Source organism: Camelus bactrianus, chromosome 6, assembly GCF_048773025.1.
Source record: "Camelus bactrianus isolate YW-2024 breed Bactrian camel chromosome 6, ASM4877302v1, whole genome shotgun sequence".
NCBI classification, from domain to species: domain Eukaryota; kingdom Metazoa; phylum Chordata; class Mammalia; order Artiodactyla; family Camelidae; genus Camelus; species Camelus bactrianus.
Window position 1 is genome coordinate 45964950 of NC_133544.1, and position 26626 is coordinate 45991575.

Consider the following 26626-nt stretch of genomic DNA (forward strand, 5'->3'; position numbering starts at 1 on the left):
GTTATGAACCATGCTCACCATACATATTTGAACATACATCTTTGTACTCACATCCTATTGCTTCCTTTGAATACATTTCTACAAGTAGCCTTGCTGAGTGGAAGGATAGTCATATTGAAAACTTTTACACATTTTTGGGTTTTCCTCCCAAAAGATGCCAATATATATTAATAGAAAGTTAAAGTAGCCATTTTCCAAAATCTCTTACGATACTGGGTAAGTCCCTTTAATCTTTGTCAATCAAGTATTTGAAATTTAATATTATTTAATGAATACTTCTAAATTTCTATTTTTACTGGAATTTTAATATCTTCTTTTGTAAGGAAACTGTATGCTGGGCCCACTTTTAAATACAAGTACATATACAAGATTGTCATTACTTAGTAAGTTACAGGTATGAAACAATGCTTTTAACACTTTGTTGGCACATTCCCATCAAACTTTTTGAAGTTTCTTTCATTGATGAATTAAACAGATTTTAAATATTTGTATGATCTTTTTAATTTCTATAGAATTTGTAGTAATGACTCCATTCTGGTATTACTTCTATACTGGTTATTAACAAGCAATTATTTTAATAATAGGTAAGTTCTGTCCTATATTGGCATCAGCTACATTGACACCAAACTTGTCACTAGACCAAACCAGTCAGAGGATCAAGATACAGAAAGTAAAAAATTGTTACCATGAATTGTTCTAACTTTTGTTTATTGGACTCACATATTCATTTATATTTATTGAAAGATTCTAAGAATCAGTCATTGCTTTTAGTGCTGGGCATAAATCAACTAAAAAACAAAAGAAAAGAAAACAGAAAGAAAGAAATCCCTGTCCACAGGAACTGACACCTCAGTGGGAGAAGAAGGAGATTAAAAATAGTAAATAAATTATATACTAGCTTATAAGGTGATAAGTGCTCTAGAAAAAAAAAAGAATAAGAAGGAATTGAGATGGGAGATGGAATGGTGGTAGGGTTGCAATTTTAAGCAGAGAAGATGAGGGAAAGACTAAGAATAATTTTTAAGCAAAATTTGAAGAAAGTACATTATGGGGTATATTTATCAAGTAGTAGTTCGGTTTAGGACTTTACTTGTCTGGGTCTTTGTTATCTCCTTGATGTTTATATGAGAGACAGGTCTATATCCAAGTAACACGGTTTATTGTTTTGCTTTTTTAACTCTGCATCTGGAATGCAGTGTAATACCTTTTAAGTTCTTTAAAATTTACAGAGGGACAAAATAAAAGAAAGGTATATTTGTGGATAATATACTTGAAAATGGTGTGATTATAATAAAAACTTCAAAACTTTTCTATATATTTTAAGGCAAAAAATGTATAGAACAAGCAATGCTTTCCTTGTTTCAATGGAAACTGTTGTTTTCTGTGAAACTGTGTTGTGGAAGTCTTAGTAGAAATCTGTTTTTGATTTAAAATGTATTCACAGTCGCATTCTGAGGAAGCAATCTGTTATGAATTCCCCTTTTCAAACTGAACAGTAGTGGGCACTGCTTGCAAATCCATCATGCTCCATCGCATACATTAAACTGCTTAGCAAGTTCAAGTGGTAATTTTAAAGGGAATATATATTATTAAAAACATTCCACTATTTGTTCAGTAATTTAGAAACTCTATAACACTAGTGCATTTATTTCCTCCTATGTTTCTGGTTTTAGTTATTAAAGGTAATTATAAATAAAACTTGAAGAAGCATTAAATTTTTTGCATAAATTTTTACTCCTTTGGAGTTCTGCTAGTGAAAATTGGCATTAAAAGTCTAGTTTGAATGAAACTCTATTCTCTTACTCTCAGTTATGCATCTCTGTAAAATTCTATAGGTTCATTTATAGTATATTGAGTGTTCTAAAATTAAATACTAGAGAATTTCTATACATTTGAAAATAGATTTACTGATTGTAATTTTCCTTGAATCTACAAACTGAAGTTAGTTCACATAAATGCAACATATTGTTTGTTTTTCTCATGCTTGATATGCTTAAAGAAATGACGAGTCCTCCAAAAAGGTAGCATTTGCAAAGTTTCTTAAACAATTAAACACATGGAAAATAACTCATCCTGTGGCTCTCAAAAGTTAGAAAGCTTTCAAATAATGGAATATTAATTACATTTTTCCATTTTATTTAATTAAAACAGGCAAATTAGATTCAACTCGATATCATATACTACTTGATAGAAGAACAACACTGCCTGTGAAGTAATTTTGCCAAAATATTGATTTATAGAAAACACAGAGACAGGGAAGTCTACTGAATAACACCACAGGGATGCAATCAACAGAACTCATACTGTGAAAAAGATCCTGGGCAAAAACTGGGTTTCTTCATCAAATAATTTGCCAGAATAAAAGAAAGAGGAGGATAGAAATAATAGATTAAAGAAAGATTCCATGTGCTTTATATTGACCAAGATTCAAATGTACAAACTGTAAATAATATGACATTTGTGCAATATTTGGAAATCTGAACCCTAGCAGGCTCTCTGATGAAATTATTAATTTTGGTAGCTGTGAGAAAGATATTAAAATTGTGTTAATTTTTTTTTTAGAATTTAGATTTAGATATTAAAATATTTACAGATGGAGTTGTATAAAGTCTACCTTTTTCCCCATCTGACTGTGTTCTATACCCAAAATCTCTCATAGATGCACCTAATCTGCAGGCCAGGACCATAATTTAATGCTCAAGAGGGCACTGAGCAAATACAATGTTTTAGTTTTCCAGCTAACAGGGTCTCCATTCTAAAATGGAATATTGAGTAAGTCAATTTATGTACAATATCTATGTCTATATCTATATATCTATGAACTAATTTAATAATAAGAAAATAAACATTAGTTATATCTTGCATTCCAATTTCAAATAACCTCACTATCTTCAGTGAAAAAACCTTGAAAAAATTAAATTACAGAGTTTTGTTGAGAACTTTCAGGGGTTCCTTCAAAATAAAAATAATTACTCCTATTGTAATATCTTACATGTTACTTTATCATTTTCAAGTGCCTTCATCTAATTGTAACCTGTGTTCTTTACTATATACACACTTACACAATTTGGAATAGTCACTGTAACATGTACGTACGGGGATAGACAGGCTTCAAAACTCCCAGAGTAACTTGTCCAGTCTGCTTGTAGCCTAGTAGATCTAGGATTCAAAACCAAGAAAACAGTACTCTTTGTCCTAAAATTTATACACTTTTTTATGGGGGAAAAGCATCTTTACTGGAATTATGTTGTCCAATCTTTTTATTTTTTCAAACAGGATTTCCGAATATGAAGTTGGGTCCATATGGGCAAGTTAATTTGAAAAATAAAGACTGTAATAAATAAAAGGAAAGTAAATAATGCTACTTTGAAAAACTTTATAAATGAAGCAAATATAAGGATAATATGATTGTAACTGTATATAATTATACTAAGTATAAAATCTACAATCCAGATCTGAGGAGAAAAGGTGTAACTTTCTTAATTTGTCTATAACCAAACTCCTCTTTGCCTGTGAAGCCCTATTTCTGCCAACTGAAAGAAAACTGAACTTTGGACTTAAGTAAACTCAGCAATTTGAAATTTATAATTTAGTCAATTTTTATTAAATATTCATTTGAAAGTTTCTTACCCTTTCCCCCTTCTTACCCAAGCATGAGGGCAGGGGCATTATCTTCCACCATAGTCCTGTGAGCCAAGACATTGTTTCTTATGCTTATTGCTCTTGGCCCCAGGGTAGATCTATTTCAGCTTGCTAGTATCAACACATGAATTGCGAAGAAATGAGACAGGAGGAAAGGGGCAGGGCACAACCACTGAGGGAATGACACAGCAGTTGAGGACAGGACAAACTGGTTAGACCCAAGATGTTGGGAGATTCAAATGCTAGTAGACTTTGAGCCTCATGGCACAATCACAGCAGGCATCATGACAGTTCCTAGGCTGACCATAAAAGGGCAGTAAGTGTGCAGGGGGGCCCAGTTCCTGGAAGTCCCTGCCCCTTCCCCAAAGTAGTTGGAATAATCCTCCTACTTATCAGCATATGAAATTGTCAAGCCCATAAAAACTAACAACTCAGTACCTCCGGGTCACTCTCTCTTGCCTTCTGAGACAGCCTGGACTCTGTCTATGGAGTGTGTATCTACTTTTAAACTAAACACCCCACACCTCTTGGCCTCTCTCCCTCTCGCCTTTGAGATGGCCTGGATTCTGCCCATGGGATGTCTGTCTCCTAAACCACTCTCTCTTCTGAGTGAGACAGACCCCACTCTGTCTATGGAGTGTGTATCTCCCTGAATAAACTTACTTTCACTTTACTATGCCTCTCTCTTGAATTTTTTCCTGCGTGAGACAAGTATGTATACGTACGATTGAAATCTTATTGACACAACATTATAAACTGACTTTACTTAAATAATTTGGTGGGGTGGGGGGAAGAACCTATTCTCCAGCAACAGAAAGAGCAGAGAAGAGAGCCTTTGTTCAAACTGAAGAGGCATGTAATTCTCAGATTCAGCTAATTATTAACTGGAATTTGCCAGATCTTTTGATATTTTAAGAGAGTAGAAAAATGTATTTCTTTGTAATTTTATTTTCAAGTATTGGCTCACTGTTTTTGTTTTTGTTTTTGTTTTGATAAGGGTCTATACAGAACATGTAAAATCAACAGGGAGATGCTATTGGTGCAAAGGAGGCCTGCTTATGATATTTGCTGTTTGGCTGCATTTCCAGATATTTTTATCTTATTTTTAAAGCTAATAAAGTGCTGCAGTAACTTTTTAACTTAACAGTGAAGCAATTAACATCTTTGTGATAATACTAATACTATAATTTTTTTTTTTATAAGCGTAGAGCATGTACCTTGAGTGTCAATCACTGGTCTCACTAGCAGTCATCTCTTACAGGTATCTAGCCATTAACATTAAATGGTTCAGAAGAGTTAACTCTTACTTCCTCCCATCTACAGTTACCATTTCTTAGCTGAATCTGTGGGGTTCTTTTAATGACGATTTTTGAAATATCATTTAGATTTCTATTCAGTCATCATAGACCTAAATATATGGGCATACTTGTTCTTTCTAAAAATTGCTACAGTAACAGCAAAAGGAGCATTTCTTTTAAAGTTATTAATCTACAGACACAAAGAGAACAGAAAAGTAGACAAGAACAAGAGATTTCAAAATACTTTTTTGAAGACGGAAAGCAGAGAGTGGTCATAATGACTGACACAGCAGAGAAAAGAACAGTGAAGGGGAAATGCCTACAGAAGAGAAGTCAGTGAGTAGCCAGCTGCTTCATCCTATAGAAACTTTGACTTAGAAATTGATACAAAAGGAGTCAAAGTAAATGAGTGTGAGAGTGGACCTAAAACCTGGGATGATGGTTTAAGACGTTAGAAAAAACTGGAGCTTCCAGTTTCTCTGCAACTCTGTGCAGGTGGAAACAACCAACCTCCCACTTCCGCGGGAGATATTGAGGCTGAGAGTCAACAGCATGAAATGTTGAGGTACTTTACACAAATAATGGTAGTAAATGAAAGACAGTATATACTAAATGTTGACATCTTCCCTCTGGCACTGTCTCTGGCTAAGTTCCATGCAACATAGCAGTTAGGTAGGTATTTCTTCAGCTAATAGATTACAGGAGTCATCTTTAGAAAAACTGAAGGGTCCTAGGAGAGGAAAAAAAAAAACTGCGTATAGTGAAACATGGTGTTCCAGTGAAACCCTAGCAAGTCACCATGAGCATGCTGTCACTCTCTCTCACACACATGCACACACACACACACACACACACAGTCTTCTATTTCAATCATCTTTTTCAGAATCTCACTCTAAATATGAAGGAATGTCAAGTAACACCAGATATTAAAAGAAAGCATCCAATACAGAAGCCAGCTTAAAGAAGACAAGGAGACAAACAACAATGCAAGAAGCAGACAAAAATCACAAGACTTTTGTCATTGTTCTTAGGGAGATAAAATAATGGATGCTACGAGAAGAGAGATTTTCAGAGAATAGGAAACAGCCATTGAGAGTTTAAAAAAGTCAGAAAATAGACCATAGAAAGGTCAGAGTAAATTAATAAAGTTTCTTCCAAAGTAGAAAAAAAAAGACATTAAACATAGAAAAGAACAAAAAGGCAATTAGAGCCCCAATCTAGGAGGCCAACTATCCAATGATAGGGTTTCCAGAAATGGGAAACAAAGGAAAGGAATTGAGACATATTAAAGAAGTAAATACAGGTGAATTTTTTTCACAATCCAGATCGAAAGAACTAGGATTCAGGAAAATGAATTAAAATAGAACTAAATCAAGAATGCACTGTGAAATTTTAGATAACCATAAAAAGAGTGAAATAAAATCCTGTACATTTATGGCTTTAACAATTACCAAGCTAATCACAAATCTGTTTCATCTATACCTCCCATCACTTCTTGCCATCCTATATTATTTTAGTTGCAGTTTTTAAACAACTTTATTGAGATAACAAACACAGTAAAATTCACTGGCTGTGAATGTACAATTCAATAAATGTTAGTGAATTTATAGAGTTGTGTACTGTACCACGTTCCAGGTTAAGGATATTTCCACTGCTCTCAGAATATCCTTCATGTCCATTTGCAGTAATTCTACTCCCGCCCTCAACCCTAGGCAACCATTGATCTGCTTTCTGCTTTCTGTCTGGGTTGGCCTCTGGATGTATCATATAAAATGAAGAGAATAACAAGTACTTCTTTTTGCATTTGGCTTTGTGCATTTAGCACAATGATTTTGAGGTTAATTCATGTTGTAGTACGTATCAGTAGTTTATCTTTTTGTTGCTGGTTAATGTTCCATTTTAGAGACACACATTTTCCTCATCCCTTTACCAGTTGTGGATATTTGGCTATTAAGAATAATGCTCCTATGAACATCCACATACATGTCTTTGTACAGAAGTATGTTTTTATTTCTCTCAGGTACATTCCTAGGAGCAGAACTTCTGATTTGTATGCTATATTCATGTTTAACTTTATAAGAATCTGACAATTATTTTTTAAAGTGACTGTAATATTTTACATCCCTCAGCAATGTAAGAGAGTTCCAGTTTCAACATGTTCTTGCCAACAATTGGTATTGCCTGCCTTTTTCATTACAACCATTCTATTGCATGCACAGTGGTATCTTATGAGGGTTTTAATTTATATTTCCCTTGATGTTGAGTATCTTTAAATATGCTTATTAGCCATTCATATAGCTTCTTTGGTGCAATGTCTTTTCAAATATTTGTCCACATTTTAATGGTTGCTTGTCTTTACATATCCTGAATATATAATTTAAAAAAAATTCCCCCAAGTATTTTCATAATGTAATTTAAATTTTGAAATTCAATTTAAAAAATGGCAAAATCCAATTTGCAATTTTTTTTCTTTTATGACTTGTGATTTTTGTCATATTTGAGAACTCTTTTCCTAATCCAAAGTCATGGGGACTTTCTCCTATATTTTCTTCAGGAAGTCTTATATTTTAGCTATTGCATTTAGGCTTCCCTATTTTTAATTTCTGCTGGATTTTGACAGGAATTTCACTGAATCTATAAATAAATTGGGGAGATTGCAATTTTGACAATACTGAATTTCTGAATTATAAACATGAAATGTCATTTTATTTAGATCTTAATTTTTCTCAGCAATGTTATGTGTATTCAGTGTACAAATCTTAAAACTTAATTTTTTGGTTGAACTGATGTCTAATTTATTTTTATATGCTATTATGAATGGAATTGCTTTCTTAACTTCACTGATAGATTATTTGTTGCTAACATATAAAAATACAACTGATTTTTGTATGTTGATCTTGTGTCAAAAAAACCTGTCTAAACTTGCTTATTAGTTGACTTTGAGAGATTCTTTGGGATTTTTCAACATACCAAATCATGTCATCTGAAAATAAAGATAATTTTACTTTTTTTCTAATCTGGACATGGTAATTTTGTTTGTTTGTTTTGACTTATTGCACTGACTAGAAACTCCAGAACACTGTTGAATAGAAGTGATGAGAGTATAAACATTCAGTCTTTAACAATTAAGTATAACATTAGCTTTGGGTTTTATTCTGGATATTCTTTTTTGGTTTGAGGAAATTTCCTTGTATTCCTAATTTACTTAGAATTCTTATCATGAAGGAATGTGGGATTTTTTTCAAGTGTTTTTTCTGAATTAATTGAGCTAATACTCTAATTATTTGTGCTGTTTATAATTATAAGTCATCATTTTATCAGAATATATCATTTTAATTTACTAATAGCATGTTTCGATTTACCTACATATTCTAAATTCTTAGTGGGAAGAAATAATGCTTTTATATCTTCCCTAATTCTAATCAAATTGTTATTCATAAAGTGATGATTGGCTATAAGAAAAGAAAATTATAGACCAATATGCCTGATGAACATAGAGGGAAATTTCCTCAACAAAATATTTGCAAACTGAATTCAATGCACTAAAAGGAACTCACACCATGAGCAGGTGGAATTTAATGCTGAGATGCAAGAGTGGTTCAGCATATGCAAATCGATAAATGTGATGTACCACATTAACAGAATAAAGCATAAAAACCATATGATCATCTCAGAAAATGCAGAAAAAAGCACTTGACATCCTTTTATTTTGAAAATTAGGTATAGAGAATGTACCTCAATGTAACAAAGACCGAATATGAGAAGTCTACAGCTATCATCATACTCAATAGCAAAACATTGAAAGCTTTACCTCTTAGATCAGGAATAAGACAAAGATGCCCACTCTCACCACTTCTATTTAACATAGTACTAGAAGTTTTAGCCGGAGAAATTAGACAAGAAAAAGATATGAAAGTTATACATGTCAGAAAGAAGGAAGTAAAACTATCTCCATAGATTACATAATCTTACATATAGAAAACAGTAAACACTCTACCAAAAAAAGTTAGATTTAATTCACAAATTTGGTAAAGTTGTAAGATACAAAATCAATGTAGAAATCAGTTGCATTTCTATATACTAACAATAAATTATCCAAGAGAGAAATGAAGGAAACAATCCAATTTACGATACCATTAAAAAGAATAAAATAGTTAGGAATAAATTTAACCAAGGAGATGGAAACTATATGATATTGATCAAAGAAATTGAAAAAGATGCAAAAAACTCAAAAGATATTCTGTGTTCACAGATTGGAAGAATTATTTTAAAATGTTTATAACATCCAAAGTGATTTATAGATTCAATGTAATCCCTATAGGAATAGGGATTATTGTGGAATTACTGTGGAATCAATAGTTTAGAGTTGAAAGAGATTTAAAGATCACCTAGTTCAAGGCCACAACTATCTTAAGACAGACTTAAAGTACAAGTTTTTATAACTTTTTTTTAATCTTGAAGTTACTATGAGAACTCAGACCTTGTTGATTAATATTCATTAATGATTCTATTCCCAAGTATCTTAAATGGGGCTGTGGGGTTTCAGTAAGATATCTCAGTGTACTTAATTCAGAACATGTAGTTTAGGTTCTAAAAATTAATCAGCAAATTATGTAATACTGATTAACTTGGAAGGGGAATTAAGTGGTATTTTTTTCATTTTTATTTTTATGTATTTTAGCCTTGTTTGACTTGGACACAAAGAACCTGTAATATTTTTGGATTTGAATAAGTATTTTGTTTTTAAGGAAGGTAATAAAAAGATGAAGTGTTATATTTATCTTTTTTTTTTTTTTTTTGGAGAGCTACTTCAGTGTGATTCAAAGAACTTCTCATTGATTTCAATTCTTAGGCAATGGCGAAGTTCAGATCTGAGTATAAAAACTGGTCAAACCAATAAGAAGGCTTTACTGTAGGTCGATACTGACTCTTCAAATAACCAACTCAACCATTTTTCTCCCAGGTGTTTTAGAATGAATGTGTAGATTCAGCTTGCATAAGTAACACATATATAAAATATTAGCTATTTCTTTCATTAATTTTTGTATGTTAGGAAAAACTGTTTTAAGAAATTATGTTTGTTTCATTTATTATTTGTGTATTTATGTATGCATTAGTAGATATCATAGCTAGATCTCTATTTCCTATTGGTTTTATCAGTTAGCACCCATCAAGGTATTTATTAAAAATACATCATCCAAAGACTATCTAGAAGTAACACAATGGTAAGTTACCATCACTGTCCCCTATATTTTCATATCTGCACATGGATCTAATCTGTTGGTTTCAGAACTGACTTGGAGCCTAGTTATGTAGTAAAACTGAAGGAAAAGTTTTATTGTGTTGCAAAACAGCATAGTGCTCTCTGGAATTGTTTCTGTTGTATGAAGGGAAATGCTTGAGATAGTGGTTATATTTAACCATAATTACTACCAATTTTTAAAAATGCAGAGAATTAGAATGATAAAGTAGCTCATTCATTGCAATGGTCTACACAGGTTTTCATAGAGGAGAAATGCTGAAAGCAGGAGTTTCTAACAGATTAACAACTGATATGTATCTGACCTGATTTTGTTGATTTGCGTACAAAATAGGGGAACTAACTCTAATTTAAAGGGGAAAATCATATGCATTTAAATCAGCCTAAAGTGTTTGCAGTTCAGTTTCAGGAAGCTGGGCAACTGTTATTGCACAGAATTAATTAGGTGATTACTGAACCTCTTTATCCTCAATGGCAATAGAAACGATCAGGGCTTTCCAAAAAGGACTGCAAATATATCCAAGTTTTCAATTCCTGCCATTGATTCTAAATTGGTCATTCTTTCAAGGTGCATTTTGATAGTTTTAGATTGGCATGAACGACTTTAAATATTTAGCACAATGGTTTTCATGAAGTGCAATTATGAACTAGTAGATTGGCTGCTGAGTGAATCAATAATCTTATTTTATGTGAACACTTACATTTGAAGTTGTTTTTCCCCAAGATATGTAACACATATTCAAAAGAGACCTGTAGTAGCTATAATTGTACTGTGCCTCTTAAAGCAGTTGACTCTGCATAAATCTTTCTCAGAAAAATCCATTAGTCTTTTCTATATTGGTTAGGTGGATAGTAATAAAATCCCACAGGACATAAATACTAACTGTTTTTTGATGATTTCGGCTGATACTCTTGAAAAGATTGAAATTTTAAAATGAAAGTGGTTATATTTCCTAAAGGAATGGAAATATAATTTCTATTCTGTATTCAATTTGATCTATGCTAAAGAGGAATCATTTAGTAGGGTATTAGCTTCTAGCGATAAGACAAAATGTATGCAACCCCCATGGATATTTAAAAAAAATTACTTCTCATACCATGTAAATATGGCACTTTGAAATTTCGGGGTAGTTATAAAACTAACACACATTTTCAGGAGAAATACAGCATCAGGAGGTCACGCACCCCAACTCCACGAGGACAGAAGATGAGAGCTTGAGAGCCTTGGGGCTCTTGCCCTACACAACTCTTCATCTGACATTTGTATTCTTTATAATATTCTCTGTATAAGCCAGTAAACAAAAGTAAAGTGTTTCCCTGCAAGCTATTATAGCAAATTGTCAGACCTGAGGAGAGGTGTATGGGAACTCTCAATTCATAACTGATTGGTCAGAAACATAGACGACAGCCTGAAACTGAGGACTCGCATCTGCAATGGGAGCACACTTGTCAGACTGAGCCCTTCACTCGTGGGTTCAGCGTTAACTCCGGTCACTGTCAGAATTAAATCAGAGGAGACCCAGCTGGTGTCTGAGGAGCTGGAGGATTGGTTGTCTGTCTGAAGAAAAACCACACACATTCAGTGTCAGAAGTGCTCTGTGTGTAGAGAAATAGTTTTCTTTTAATGTGTAAGAATATGAGTTTAGAGTCAGCGGGGTTTTGAGCTAAGGGGTCTCCACCTGCTTTGAAGAAATAAGCTAAGGGCCGATACACAGCGACCACCTTCGGCTCATTTAGAGAATAGGCTGAAAGACCTGTGAGGGTGGTGCCATCCCTGCCTTTGCTCACTGTTTTCTTCTTGTTGGTGATTTATGGTGGATGCACAATAATTTATTGAATGGTTGAATTATGTAAGATCACTTTTAAAAAAAATAATACAATGCTCCAGGTTATGTCATCATCTGCTTTTATATGTTTGACCATTTTGCGAATTTGAAACTTGTATTATTTTTTTCAGGGGCAAGACACCACAAGGCCTGCTATGGTCTGAATGTCTGTGTGCACCAACAATTATGTTGAAAACCTAAGGCCAATAACGTTGGCACCAGGAAGTAGAGCCAATGGGAGACCATTAGGTCATACACAGCCCTTATGAACAGACACAACATTGCAAATCAACTATACTTCAGTAAAATTAAGAAAACAAAACAAAACAAAACGAAAAACAGGCCACAGAGAGCTGGCGCCTCCCTTCTACCACGGGAGGATACAAACAGAAGTATGCAACTGGGAAGAGGGCCCTCATCTGATGGTACCGGCGCCTGGATCTCACACTTCCAGCCTCCAGACTATAAGAAATAAAGTTTTGTTATGAAGCCACCAGTCTGAGGCATTTTGTTATAGTGTCCCAATGGACTGAGACAGAAAACTGGTACCAAGAGGTGGTGGTGCTGCAGTAACAAAGACCTACACCGGTGACAGCAGTGTGGGAACTGGGTAGTAGGCAAAGGTTGGAAGAGTTTGGAGGTGCATGCTAGAAAAAGCCCACATTGCTGTGAGTGGACAATTAAAAGCAGTTCTGGTGTGGGCTCAGAAGGAGAAGAGAGCTGTAGAGAAAGCCTGAACCGTAGAGAATACCTAAATGGTTGTGAACAGAATGTTGGTATCACTATGGATGGTAAAGGCCATTCTGATGAGGTCTTAGGTAGAGATGGGGAACAAGTTGTTGGAAACTGGAGGAAAGGAAGGTGATCTTGCTATAAAGTGTCAAAGAGCTTTGCTGAATTGTGTTCACTGAAATGTGTTCAGTGTTTTGTAAGGGGCAGAACATTGAACAATGAAATTAGATATATGGCTGAAGAGATATCTAAACAAAGTGTTGAAGGGGCAGCCCAGTTCCTCCTGACTGCTTAGAGCAAGATTTAGGAAAAGAGAAAAATGATTTAAAGGTAGAATTATTAATTAAAAAGGAAGCAAAACTTAAACTTTTGAAAAATTCTCAGACTCCCACATTGAAAGAAGTAAAAAAGCTCGTTTGGGAGAAGACATGAGTAGGGCAGCCAAATCTGATAGGAGCATTAGCTTGGGTTAGCCATCTCAACAGAAGCTAGGTGCTATCTGGACCCCAAGGGCATTTTGGAATCCTCAGAGCTGCCCTTCCTATCACAGGTGGAGAGTGCAAGGGCCTACAGTGCCTGAGCACTTCAATTGTGGGCTCCACTCTGAACTCCAGTGCCAGGCTCCTGGACCATCCCAGTGGGCCCTGGTGCAGCTTTTGTGGTATCCAGCAAAGCGCCAGCAGCCCAGCTGCCTCCACCTAGATATTGAAGGATGGAGCAGCCTGGAGGCACGGGCATGTAACCTGGGCAGGAGGCCACTCCAGGAGAGGCCACGATAATGTCCTCACCAGGGCAATGCCCAGCAGAACCATGGGGGGTGGGGCCACTCCTGCAACCCAGATAGGTAGCCCCACCTGCACACACCAGAGTGCAGTTCCAGTTGGGAAGACTCCAGCTGGGCAGGGCACCGGGAGCTTATAGGGCCCACCTCTTGCCTCAGTGTATCTAGAAGGCGTGACTGCAGCCCCAGTGGGTTTGGAAAGTGGGACACACAGCTAAGGAAGACCGTTCTCAAGCCTTGGGGTTTACTGTGGTTTGCCCTGTAAGGTGTGGAACTTATCTTGGCTCTGTTACTCTTTTTTTTTTTTTTTTTTCCTATTTCTTCTTTTGGAATGAGAATATCTATCTTACGCCTGCTCTACCATTATGTTTTGGAAGCACATAATATGTTTTATTTCATGGGTTCACAGTTTGAATCTCATCCATATGTAATTTAGATAATATTTAGATAAGACTTCCAACTTAGATTTCTGAGTTGATAACTTGAGAAGGACATGAATTTGGGGGGGCCAGGGTCAGAATTCTGTGGTCTGAGTTTGTGTTCCCCCCTAATTCGTATATTGAAAATCTATTGTCCGAGGTGGCAAGGCCTCACCTAATACTGAATAAGCAGTAGATCAAGGACTCCCACTTGTTCTGTGAGGAGGAAAGGTCTTTCTTTTCCCAAAGGCACTATCTTCAGGAAGAGCAATGCTGTCACTCCTACCAGGGCAGGTGAAGAAATGTTGCTGTTGCTGGCACCCCTCTCTGTGCTGGACACTATGAAAAGGAAGCATGTCACCTCGATAGTTAGCTTTGCACATGACCTTCTCCTTTTGCAGTGTGCCAGCTTAATTTTCTTAATGATACTTTATGTACTGTTTTTCAGTTATTTGTTTACATCTATCCTTTCTCCTAGACAATGAACTACTTGAGATCAGGACACTTCTCTTAGTCATTTCTGCATAACTGGCATCTTGTTTCCTAAGAGTTTTCTGAATGAATAAATGAATGAATGAATGAATGAAGACTGCCAGATGAGGCTTCAAGATAAACTGATCAATTTCTCTAGGATAAGAAAAAGGTTTGCAGCATTACTTAGTGACCTTTGACCATAGGATAAACAACATTGGCTAATATCTCATATATATCAATGGCAAATGGTAAAATTTCTGGTAAAATTTCTTATACTATGACGTAGTATAAGGCTGGCAAAAACTCTGCAATCATCCATCACATTTGAATTATGCTCTTGCCAGAACTCCTTCACTCATCCTGCTAAGCTTTAATGCCATAGCTAATACCAATGCATACAAGTTTCTTCTGGAAAATAATTTCTCACTCATAGTCATGTAGGGGTTACTAAATTTGAATGAGATTGGAGCTTTAGTTCAGATTATCAATAGTTTATTTCAAGCTAAGAAAGTAGCTTTATCAGTGAAAAAAGAGTAGCTCAAATGCATTGTGTATAAATTTACAGCTCAGTGACTACATGTCTCTAGGTAGATCTCTTTCATTAATACAAAATCCACTTACCTGACTATGTTTCTGAAAGAATGAAACTTAGAAATATTCTTATCTATAGTGCATGTACAATAATATTACAATGTACTTAAAACTTTTCTTACAATAAACTAGAAATATGAGCATGACACTTAGATATTCACAAATATATGATACATTTTGTGCCTGAACAAACAAACAAAAAAGAAGAAAAAAAAGTAGTGCTTTTACTGCTTAAGAAGAATCATCTGTAGTTGAAAAAAGATATGAAATGGTAAATTAACAGCACATTGTACATGAAAATTAAAGGGAAAGCTAGCAGAATTTCTTGTGAGGCATTGCTGTTTTTATTACTAGTTAAATTTTATTGCCCTTCTTATGAGACGGTGAGAAAATTTATACAGTAAGGTAGTAAGGTACATAATCAATGAGCTACTGCATTCTTAAGCAATTTCACATTTCTAACAAAGTGATAGCTATGTTAAAAATTGAAGCAAACGTTAAGCATGTGAACTGCATGTCTCAAAAAACACTTTTTTCATTTAAGTATTTATTATTTATTTTAAATTTAAACATTTAGGTATTCAGATAGCATTGAATTTTTTTCTTTTTTTCTTTTAATCCTTTTTTGGGGGGGGGGGATAATTAGGTTTGTTTGTTTACCACTGTGCTATACTCTCCCCCTTGAATTTTTTTAAACCATATCCTATGACTGATAGACACACATATTTCTGTCACCAATATGATAAGAATGTGCATTGTAGCAAAATGAGTATATAAGTTTGCATGGGAAAATGAAAGAATTCTTGATATTACCATATTTCAAAACATACATGTCACTGAGTTTTGCAAAACCATTCCATTTAAAATGGATATTTTAAGATCAACAAGAAGAAACCCACCTTAAGTGAAAACATATACAGGTAAAACCCTGTCTACACCAGATTATCTCCTAACTTTTCCCGAAGAATTGGATTTTCATCATTTTACATCCTCTCTTGATATCCAGAATAGTTTGACTCAGTAGCATGCTTCCTCCATTGGTTTCATATCAATCTAGATAATGTCTGAATTCCCAGTTTCTAGCCTTCAGTTAGGAGGCTAGAAATTTGCTTGCTATTTCTGTTTTGATGCACTGGGAAAACTAAAATGATCTCTATGAGAGGTTAAGGGTTTTGAATATTTGTTTACTGCTCTATAACCTGCACCAAGAACAGAGTCTTACACATAATAATTATTCAATAAATATTTGGTAAATACATTTTCTGAATGAATTCTTTGCCGATGCAACAAAGTTCACTAGCCCAAGCTAAGAAGACATAGGAATGTGATGATATTTATTAGTGGAAAGTCAAAAGATGGCGCTCCTTTCCAGCACAGTTGGATCTAATTGAAACAAGATGATCAGGGCTTGCTTTCACTCTCTGTGATTCTTTTTCCCTGGATACACAGGCAAGTCCCCCCAGGATAGGCACTGCCCAGTTCTAGATGATACAGTTCACATGGGCTATAATACGAATGCTCATCCCTAAAGTCGTGAAGTACACAACCTACAAAAACGTATAAGGTTGTCCAAGATTCTAGACTCATTCTTTCCTTCATTTAGCATGGGAAAATGGCCGTTAATATTGGTGTTAAACAGTATCAGTCAATATCAGTAGAAAACATTATTTTTCTGTGTGTGTGTGTGCACACGCGAGTGCTTTCATGCCTACATGTGTGGTGCATCTCAAGGTAAGATTCTGATTATTTCTTCGACAACACTCTGTGTTGTCCCTGGAGGAGGAGAATAACTGAAGTAATTTGTCCACTTCTGTGGATGGTGGATTGAGTGTACTTCCAAAATAAGGGGAATGGGAGAAAAGTGACAGGCAACCCCAGGTAATTGCTGAAACCTTTTACAAACGGTATCTTCTGACTTTTAGGGATTGAAGACAACTGAGCAAAAGCCCTCCAGTGCAAATCCTTAAGAACAGAACTGCCAAATAAATAATGAGTAAATAATACAACATACCTCAGGCTGCTAGAAACATCATGCTAAATACAAAGTCAATACAATTGGCTGTCTACATAGAATTCATGAATAACATATTTGCAGTATATATGTGCGTGGGGAGATGAATGGTCACTGAGCACAGTTCCAGATATCAAAAAGGTATAGTGATTGTAAGTATTGTCATCTCAATTACAAATAATTGGTGTGGCAATAAAACAAATTATGAATCCAAGGAGAAGGACAATGTAACACTTCTCTCTCCTGTTTTTCCTTACTATTTCCTCCAATTTTTCTATCTTACATTGCTTTTGATTTCTTTTCTTCTGTAACACAATAAATATTCTCAATCCTATTTCAATTCATTTCAATTCTATTCTGTTCCTATCCCCATCTTACATCCTTTTCCATTTTTCGCACTCCATGTTCTTCACTTTTATAGCTCTCTAGAAATGAGATAAAATTACGGCCAGATGTTGTTTGCCAAGCATGGGTATTACGAAGAGGTATAACCAAGGTTATAATGACAGGTCATCATACTAGAAGTCTGATAAACTCTCTGGTTAAATTTGTCAGGAGGATAAGAATCTTTGTAAGTTGGACAAGGTATTTTCTCCCTCGAGTGTTGCTGGAGAAATAATAACACCTCTAACTAACTAGATTCTCCTTATGCAGATTAGTAGTCCTTTGCTTTGTCAAAATAACAACTTATGTGGCCAGCAGTTCTACTGCTTACGGTGTTTTCAGAAAATCTACAGATTCAACAGAGATGACAAAAAATTCTCAGTAAGAGTCGATCTCAAGATTGTCTCTTAGACTGTGATAATGCTGCAAATCTTGAGAGTACTTCTTTATGTGTTGGATTTTATAGTTTATACCTAAGAATTGCAAATGCATGATAACTTACAATTACGCTCTACAAAGAGGAAAGAAAATGGTTTACACTGTTAAAACAGAGTTGTAATATAATTATTACAGGGTAAAATGACTAAGTACATATTTATTACAGTAATAGAATATATTTTTTTCTAAGAAATTTACTGGATCAAAGAATGCTTTCTCTTGGGGATTTCTATGGAAAAAATGAATTCATTTGCAGTATTGATTTTCTTTCCACATAAGCAAGTGACTCATTGAATTCTATATTAAGAAGTAATCCAAGAAAAGCTGTGATGCATCTGAAATTTGACTGCATCTATTATAAGTAAAATGATTCACTAGAAAATAAACTATGATAATAATTCATGATGGCCTACTCTAGTTACATGCATTCCAGTTTTCACTCAATAGCCAACCAGATAGCCATTTCTATACTAAGGCAGCTAATTTGTATTTGTTTCCTTATGAATATATTCATTTTGACTTAAAAAAATGCCTCAAGTATAAATTTTACCAACAGACTACCTCAGATGTTTGAGTTTAAATAACTCTGTTGTTGGTTTGTTTTGATATTTTAGTGCGTAAGCCAAGTCATCCAGCTAAGTTGTAATATTCTCACCAAAAGACAGCTGCAGGGTAAGGCACGACCTCGCTTCTCCTAGATAAAAAGGCAGCAATTTTTCTTTTAATTAGTTTTTTTATGTATATATGTGTTGCTTTATATTTTAGATACACATTGCTTATAAAAACTAGTCTGAAAATAAAATGGGATTACTGCTGAGGTTTTAGAGAGGGGAGCTGTTTTATGTATGTTCTAGTTACAACTAACCATCTAGAAAACTCCTGTGGTCACAGCTAGACCTAATCCACTGGGCTATGCTCTCCTTACAGAAAGTGAATATCTATTGATAACCCTTGGCATGAACTTTCTCTACTATTCTCACATGAGAGATTTTTTTTGTCCCTTAACTGACACTAAATAAACAGAATTTTTTAAAAAGCAAGTTTCTTCCATTTTGCTTTAAATGAAATTTCAGGAGAAAAGATATCATTGAAAAACAGTAGACTGAACTATGAATAAACTGCCATAACCTTAACATCTCTTCCTTTCCCCTCACCAGTGTTTTCATACTAAAATACCACTGTCCTTACTCCATAGTGAAAAAATAATTTCTTCCACAAATGTTGTTCTTGTTTTACAAAAACTGTATTATTTTTAAAGATAAAAGGGGTAAAAGATGAAAGACTCTCTCAGCAATCTCATTGGCAGAAAGATGTACATACTGATGGGATTCAGAACACGTCTCCCCAGAACGTGTCACCTTGGCATGCAGGCTATTTTGAGCTGAAGACAATCAAGGCCTAAAAGACTCAGGCAGAGCTTTTACCTCCCCTTTAATGACCTAAAAGATTCAGGTAGAGGGCCTAGTCCAGGAAGAGAGCTATCACCAGAGATAACTACAAAGAATCTGGGCTAGATGTGGTGAACTGGGGAACGGGTGGGGAGGGCAGGGAACTGGGTAGGGCCTGTTGGTTCAAATTCCCCTCTGTCTTCCACTGCCTCTGCATGGCATGGCAACCATTTATTTATCAAACATTTGTTCTATCTTCCTGTGAATGGTTTCACTCCCCTTGGAAACATAAGATTCCTATCCCCTTCTTAGCTCTGAAAGGCATGTAAGTCTCAGTCTTGACTGCCTAGGGGTTTCATATCCTATGGGGCCCCCAGATCTACTTAATTAAATCTGTTTTTCTCCAATTAGTTTGCTTTATCCCAACTTAATTATTAGACCACCCAGAAGAATCTAGGAGGATAGAGGAAAAACTTTTCCTCCCCTAAAATACATACACATCTCTCTCATACAGGTTCCATTATTGTTTGGTTTTTTGGTCAGTTCAAAATAAATATATCCATTCCCCAAATGATAAAATAGATAGCTTTTAACATATCTAAACATTTGTTTCTGTTTTATAAATAAAATGATTTAGTTGACAGAATTATAGTATAAAAATAATTGTAAGGCTACTTTGAGTTTTAAAAAGATCACAGTTAATTTAGTTCATTTTTGTTCTCTTACTTTAAGAACATTTTTTGGGGGAGGGTATAGCTAAAGAGGTAGAGTGCATGCTCAGCATGCACAAAGTCGTGGGTTCAGTCCCTGGTACCTCCTCTAGAAATAAATTTTAAAATTATCCCCTCCCTTCAAAAAATTTTGTCCATCTTATTGTTACAAGAGGTGGAAAACTCTCAGTTATAAACTTTTAAATATACAAAAAAGTTGATTAAAAAGCATTAAGATTTTTCAAATTTCTATTATGTTAAACAGCTGTTGCTGAGATAAAAACAAAGCACAGACCTCAAAATCTATAACTATTATTTTTAAATTCTTCAGTTAATGTGTAAAGATTTAAAAATAAGTTAAAGGGAGAAAAGTTTAAGTAGGACACTTGATAATCATGAATAAGAAAGAAAGGTATTTGAGTTTAATCTTTAAAACTTAATATTTGTTTCAGTACCTGGAGAAATTTCAATATAAGATAAATGCCATTCTCTGATCTCAGGCTCCATGTCTTCCAGAGAAGTAATGCTACTGATAGACAATGGCATCTTATTCAAATGCTTGAATTTTGGTTTATATTGTTTGACTGTTTGGGATAGCAATGTAGGATAATGGCAAGATAAAACACGAATGTTTTATGTTTACTTGCAAATGACTTTTGACTTCATTAAAATAGCTAAAGGTTTTGAAAATTGCTTGATTTTTAAAGGCATTTTTAAACACACGGAGTACCTACTTTACAGAAGGCAGTCAAAATGTTTGAATGAATGAGTAAAAATTCTGCCTATGATTTTCTAATATTAGCGCACGGTATTATGTTGGGGATCCCCAAGACTACTCCCAAGTTCACTGATTCACTCAGAGGACTCACAGGACTTGGCCTGGAGTGGTGGAGCAGTACTCATGGCTATGGGTTATTACAGTGAAAGCATCCAAAGCTAAGTCAGCAAAAGGAAAAGGTGCATGGGGTGAAGTCCAGAGGAAACCAGGCACAAGCTTACAAGAGTCTTCTCCCAGGGGAGTCACACAGGTGGAGCTTAATTCCTCCAGCAATCAGCTGTGACAGCACATGTGAAGTGTAGTCTACGAGAGTAGCTCTTTTGAGCTTTTGAGTCCAGGAATTTTACTGTGGTTGGTCACATGACTGACCATAAGCACTGAAATTCCACACTTCCAAGGGAAAGCAAATGCTTAACGTGAACCTCGCTGCACAGGCTAGGCATGATGAGCCACTTAACATTTAGCAGGATTTTGTATCATTGTGAGAAACTGTTTCCCAGCCAAGTTTCCAGACTACAGCCAAGAACCAAACTGACTAGCAGACCTTTCTAAGGATAGCAGTCTCTGTCCTGCTATGTTGTTTTCTGTACTTGGATGAAATAGAAAAAGCAGATGTCAGCATCTATATTAAACATCTAAGGAATATTGTTATGATTTTCTTATCAAGGAGAAACATCAAAAGCCAAATACTGCATTTAGAGCTCAGATATGGGTGTGCTAGATGTCTTCCTCTTTCTTCTCCAGATTCATCCTCCACTTTGTGTCTCAGAGGCACTGACGACCTGCATCAGCTAGCTCTCTACTACCTGATACCCACTTGGGTTTGGCAATTAGGAAGCACAGCAAAAGACTGACTGGCAGGAGACGAGTGAGTTCTTGAGATTTACTAATACTGCATCAAGTTCACGGGACTTCTGCCAGGGCCCTGACTGACAGAGTGATGGGAAGCAAGAGTGGCTCCAAGATAACCTTTCAGAAGGAGATTCTAGAGTGCTCTTTGAGAAGCACATTGAGAGCCTCCTTTCAGCCGGGTAACTGATCTGTTTGTAAACAATGCCACATAGTGAGATCATTATTGCTCAAATCATCATGATGGTGTGTAAGATGGCATATAGACAGAGGGCAACGTATTGGGAGGTAAAGTAGTTATGGCAGTTAGTCACCATGGTGACAGAATGACTATAAATATTATGTCTTCCTCTGATGGCCCTCAAGAACATACAGGGGAAGAAAGAGACATTAAAAGCTGTAAATATCTAACACAGAATACAAATGGAAAATCAGAAACTCTGGAAGTAGTTTTAAAGAAGTACCGATCCCCTATTGCAATAGGGCATATATGACTGAAGACTGCACTCATGTCGTGAATGTATGAGTTGAAGAGTTGCAGCACTAATTAAATGCAAAACTATGCAGAACTAGAAGGAAAGGAGTGGGGGCCTTATAATACATATTTGATTGGGAACTATGATAGGAGGCATGAATGAGGCTGGAAACTTTGCACTCTCAAATCCCCTGAGTGTTTTCCAGCCAGCAGAAGCAGCTGCTATCCATACCCACTCTTCAGGGAACACCAGCCTTCTTCATAGACACCTTTGAATAACTGCACCTATGTAATCTGCTACATATGGAGATTTACACTCACCATTGCACAGTGTCTTCTGTTCGTTTCTTTCAGTGGACAGGCATAACTAATCATCTTATGTTTATCCCATTCCATCCTGTTTGCAGGGAATACTCAGTCCTTTCGTCAAACTCAAATTTCAGAATAAGATTTTTCTAAAACCAGATACAAAAAAGGAAAAATTAGAGACTTGATTTTGTTGTTGTTGTTGTTGTTGTTGTTTGTTTTATTTTGTTCGGCAGAGGGATGGGTATAAATACAAGGTCTTTGTTGACTGCACTGCTTGAGTTTCGGTTATTTATGTGTTTAGTTTCATAGAATTCATGCAGAAGGTAGCTTTTTCCTCTTGGGCACTCTGAAAATGCCTTCTCCCAGTGACTTATTTCCTGGAAATATTGTCTAGTAGGCTAGCATTTTGGTATTCTGTTCTCTATCTCTCTGAGACATGTTTGTGCCCCCGGCCAGCTTCGTGTGTGTTCTGATGGAGCTGAATTATATTTCAATTCTTTTCAACAGAAAGATTAAATTCCACATGGGGTCCAACCTCTTCAGAATCCTTCTATGGTACAGAAGCACAAATCCCATGTTGTTTTCCGTGTAACACCATTAAACATCCCCCGAATTGTAGCAACCTGCGATTTGACCCTTTAATCACTGTCTTTTTGATTTGTTTTTCCTTACGTTGGGTAAATGTTTCCTTTTCAAAAACCCCTGAAGGTTTCAAGAGCACAAAAGGAGATCTACTTGTCTGTTTCCTTACTCAGACATGGGTTGAATTTAGCTTATTCCAGGTATCAAGGGGTCATCTTCCCTTTGTAATAGTGCTTATAAAAACTTAACACGTATCAGAATCACATGGGGGGCTTATTAAAACACAGATTTCCGGACCCACTCTCAGAGATTCTGATTTAATAAGTGTGTGTTGGGGCCTGGGAATTAGGGCTTCTGACAAGTTCAATGATACTGATGTTTCTGTTTGGGGGTGTCACTTAGAGAATCATTGCTCTAGAATGATGTCTCACTTCAGAATAACATTATTGGAATCCATTCCGCCTGGTAAAAGTGAGTTTCAAAATAAAAAGAGGGCCCCGTCGTCTTAACACAGAGGTGTAGTTCATATCATGTTCAATCTTATTCAAATCTGAACATTGGTCATAGGGGCACTATGATGCTATCAGTGCTCACATGAGGGACACCAGGCATGAGGATGAAACGTCTGATATATTGAAGAGTTTTTATTCTCTGATCATTTGGGGCCTCTTGTTTCTCAGTGAGAGACAGTCTCAAAGTGCTTAAAGTGCTTTTTCAATTCAATAGAAGCTCGTAAAAAGCATATTTGAGGTTAGATGTAGTGGTGATTGTGACACAAGGTGTTGAAAGTTCAGCAATGTAATGCCTAGAGCAAGAAAGAAAGGAACATTTGCCTTTTGTTGATGTGGTTGTTTTGAGTGGGAAAAAATGTATAGCGTCAAATAATATATGAGACCAGAGGCTATAGATATATTCAGGATATATAACCATGGGTTTTTGGAAATGGCAGGATGAATAGATCTCTCTCCTTCTCTGTCTCTCAAGAGGTTGAAAGAAATGGGTTAGTCAAGAAAATGTAAATAGGTATTGCTAACATGAGGCTTAAAACGATCTTTACCTGGACAGTTCTTGCTGTAAAACTGTATATTTATGTTTTTTATTCCATGGAATCTGAAGCAAAGAAGGCTTTTTTTTTTTCATCTGCAAGTGAGAAAAAATTAGATATACTGGGATATTAATGGAATTTTAAGAATTATGGGCTAGAACAGTGGCTCTCAAACTGCTATAGGCTTAAATAACCTGGAACAGTTAGAAAAAGAAAATTCCCAGGCCCAAGATGCACCTCAGATCAATCAAATCTGAATGCCCAAGAATGGGACCCAGACGAGTAATTTTTAAAAAATTAATCTCCCCAGGTGATTCTGCTTCACAGCCAAGTTTAAGAATAACTGGAAGACAACCTTAGCATAACTAACTAAATTTGCAAAAATTAATCTGTGCCAAAGTGAGGAACAACATTTGCATGGGCTATTTTTTCACAGAATTTACTTTCTACCAGTTGGGATATTCATAGTAAAATAAAGAACTTCAAGAGGCAAAAGTATTTATTTAGCAATCCATTCATAAGTAGGAAAGTTAAAGATAAGACTAAAATGATTAGTTCTGGAACTCCTATTTGAATGTCTCTTTCCTTGGTTTTTCTTGAAGTACTTGCTTAAAACAGCTTTTAATCCCTCAATAAAGTGATCTAGTTCTATCAGCCTGGAGTTGGCATCTTTATTTTGGATGTAATCAGCTTTTCAAGAGCTCAAAAGCTGACAAATTTGAAAACACTTAACTGGCCAATCAGTCCCAAGTATCAGTTTCTTATGTAACTCTTTTAAAAGCAGTTTCATTTTTTTTCTTAATGTGTTTTTACAATGAAAAATGATTGCTCAAGAACTAAAAAATGTATTTTTTCTGCAAATCATATCTGTACAGTTTTTTTTCAACCATTTGTAAGTTTTACTTTGTTCTTCTGATAATGATGAGAAAGTTACAAACATGTTGATAAGTGCTTTTGGAAATAATTGAAGCTGATTAACCCTCAAATACTTTTTCTGCTACTGCCAATCATGGAATGGATCATTTCTTTTATATATTATGTAACAAATATTTATTGAATATCTATAATCTGCCCAAGTCCTCATGCCAAGCACTACATATGATATTAAAAATGAGCCAGACACATTGTCTTCTGTTCAGTTTGAGAAAGACGTACAGGAAAATAGTTTTTAAACACATAACTTTGTAGAATGGAAAGCAATTATGTTCTACCTGGCTCTGAGCATTCACCAGTGATAAAAATTGTTTCTGCTGCCCATTTATTGGGAGTAAGACTGGAATTCAGAATGTATATTTAGAAGTAATTATAATTTGAATACTCTCTCGTACAAAAATGTTGATATTTATCTACTTCAGGCAAAATCATCTCCAAATAACTAGGAGCATTACTCCTGGCTCAAAAATTCTGAGTTATTAATCCACTTTTATAAAGACTTATAAAGGTCACAAACCAAAATGCCTTTAAAGATATGAATGGTAAATTGAATGGGGAAAGGACAATAGGGGGTGGTGGGGACCATGGCAACTAAAGCCATAGAGAATATATATCCCAGTGTCTTCCAATTTTTATAAATAAGTAATATAAGTACATCCCACAGGAAATTTACTGATTTTTAAAACACGTTATAGCCCAAGAAATGATCATTAAAGGGCCACATTTACTGAGTCCCAGTTAGTAATATTCAGCTTAAAACAAACAGGAAAACTAGCAGGTTATTACAGGCTCTGGGATGATGGTAATTTTATAACTGATCTGTAAATAGGCAACATTTCCCCAGCCTTTGAAGCATCCTAGGCAGTAAGTACTAATTGACTGATCAATTGATTCAATAAATACGTGTTTTCCTGTAATGGAGAAAAAAAATAAACTCCACTTTGTGAACTTTAGTACCAGAGCATCAGTGTGTGCTGGCAGCACACTGATTACTTCCCTTAAAGAAAGAGACACCGACACTGACCTTCTCCTAAACTTTCACTGTCCTTCCTTCATTTTAGGAGGATAGAGAGACATTTTCATAGAAAGGGCTGTGTCAGCTTCCTTAGTAGCCTCAAATATTTACAATAAACAATGAGTCCATTGGTTCCAACTGTCCGTATTTGGGAAAAGTTTCATGTAAACAAAGAATACAGTAAGACTGTTATAACATGATAACAAAAAAAGTTATCTCAAGCAAAGAACCAACCTAAAACTTTATAATGAAACTTCATAGAGTCATTTCTGTAAAAATTAGGACAACAGAAAAAATGCTCACTAATAATATTTAATATTGTCCTGGAAATATTAGCCTGCCAACAACACAATAAAAAAGAAATCAGAGTAGTCCGATCAGAAAAATGATACAAATTTTGAAAATATGCAAAATACCTTATAAAATTTTGAAAGGCAGACTTAAGGAGTCTTTCCCTCTCAGATATTAACATTTGATAAGCACGTTTTATGACTAATCTGCCTCAGGCACTGGCAGAGTGCACACTATGGATATAGTCCCTAGCCCCATGGAGCTTAAAGTGTAAGGTGAACATACGGGAGAAGGGAAATACAAAGTTACAATGCAGTGAGGGTAGGTGATAGGGTAAGATGACCAGAACGCTTCACGAGAGCACGTAGAAAGGACTATGTTAGGGAAAACAACAC

The 26626-nt window shown here is 35.4% G+C and overlaps 1 long non-coding RNA gene across 1 annotated transcript in view; it reads right to left on the reverse strand.

The window, feature by feature from the left end:
* Nucleotides 1–26626, reverse strand: part of LOC141577916 (uncharacterized) — a 445824-nt gene that overhangs the window by 22728 nt on the left and 396470 nt on the right. The window contains exon 4 of the long non-coding RNA XR_012507539.1: nucleotides 22378–22511. This is a non-coding gene — a long non-coding RNA (uncharacterized LOC141577916). The remainder of the gene's footprint in view (nucleotides 1–22377; nucleotides 22512–26626) is intronic.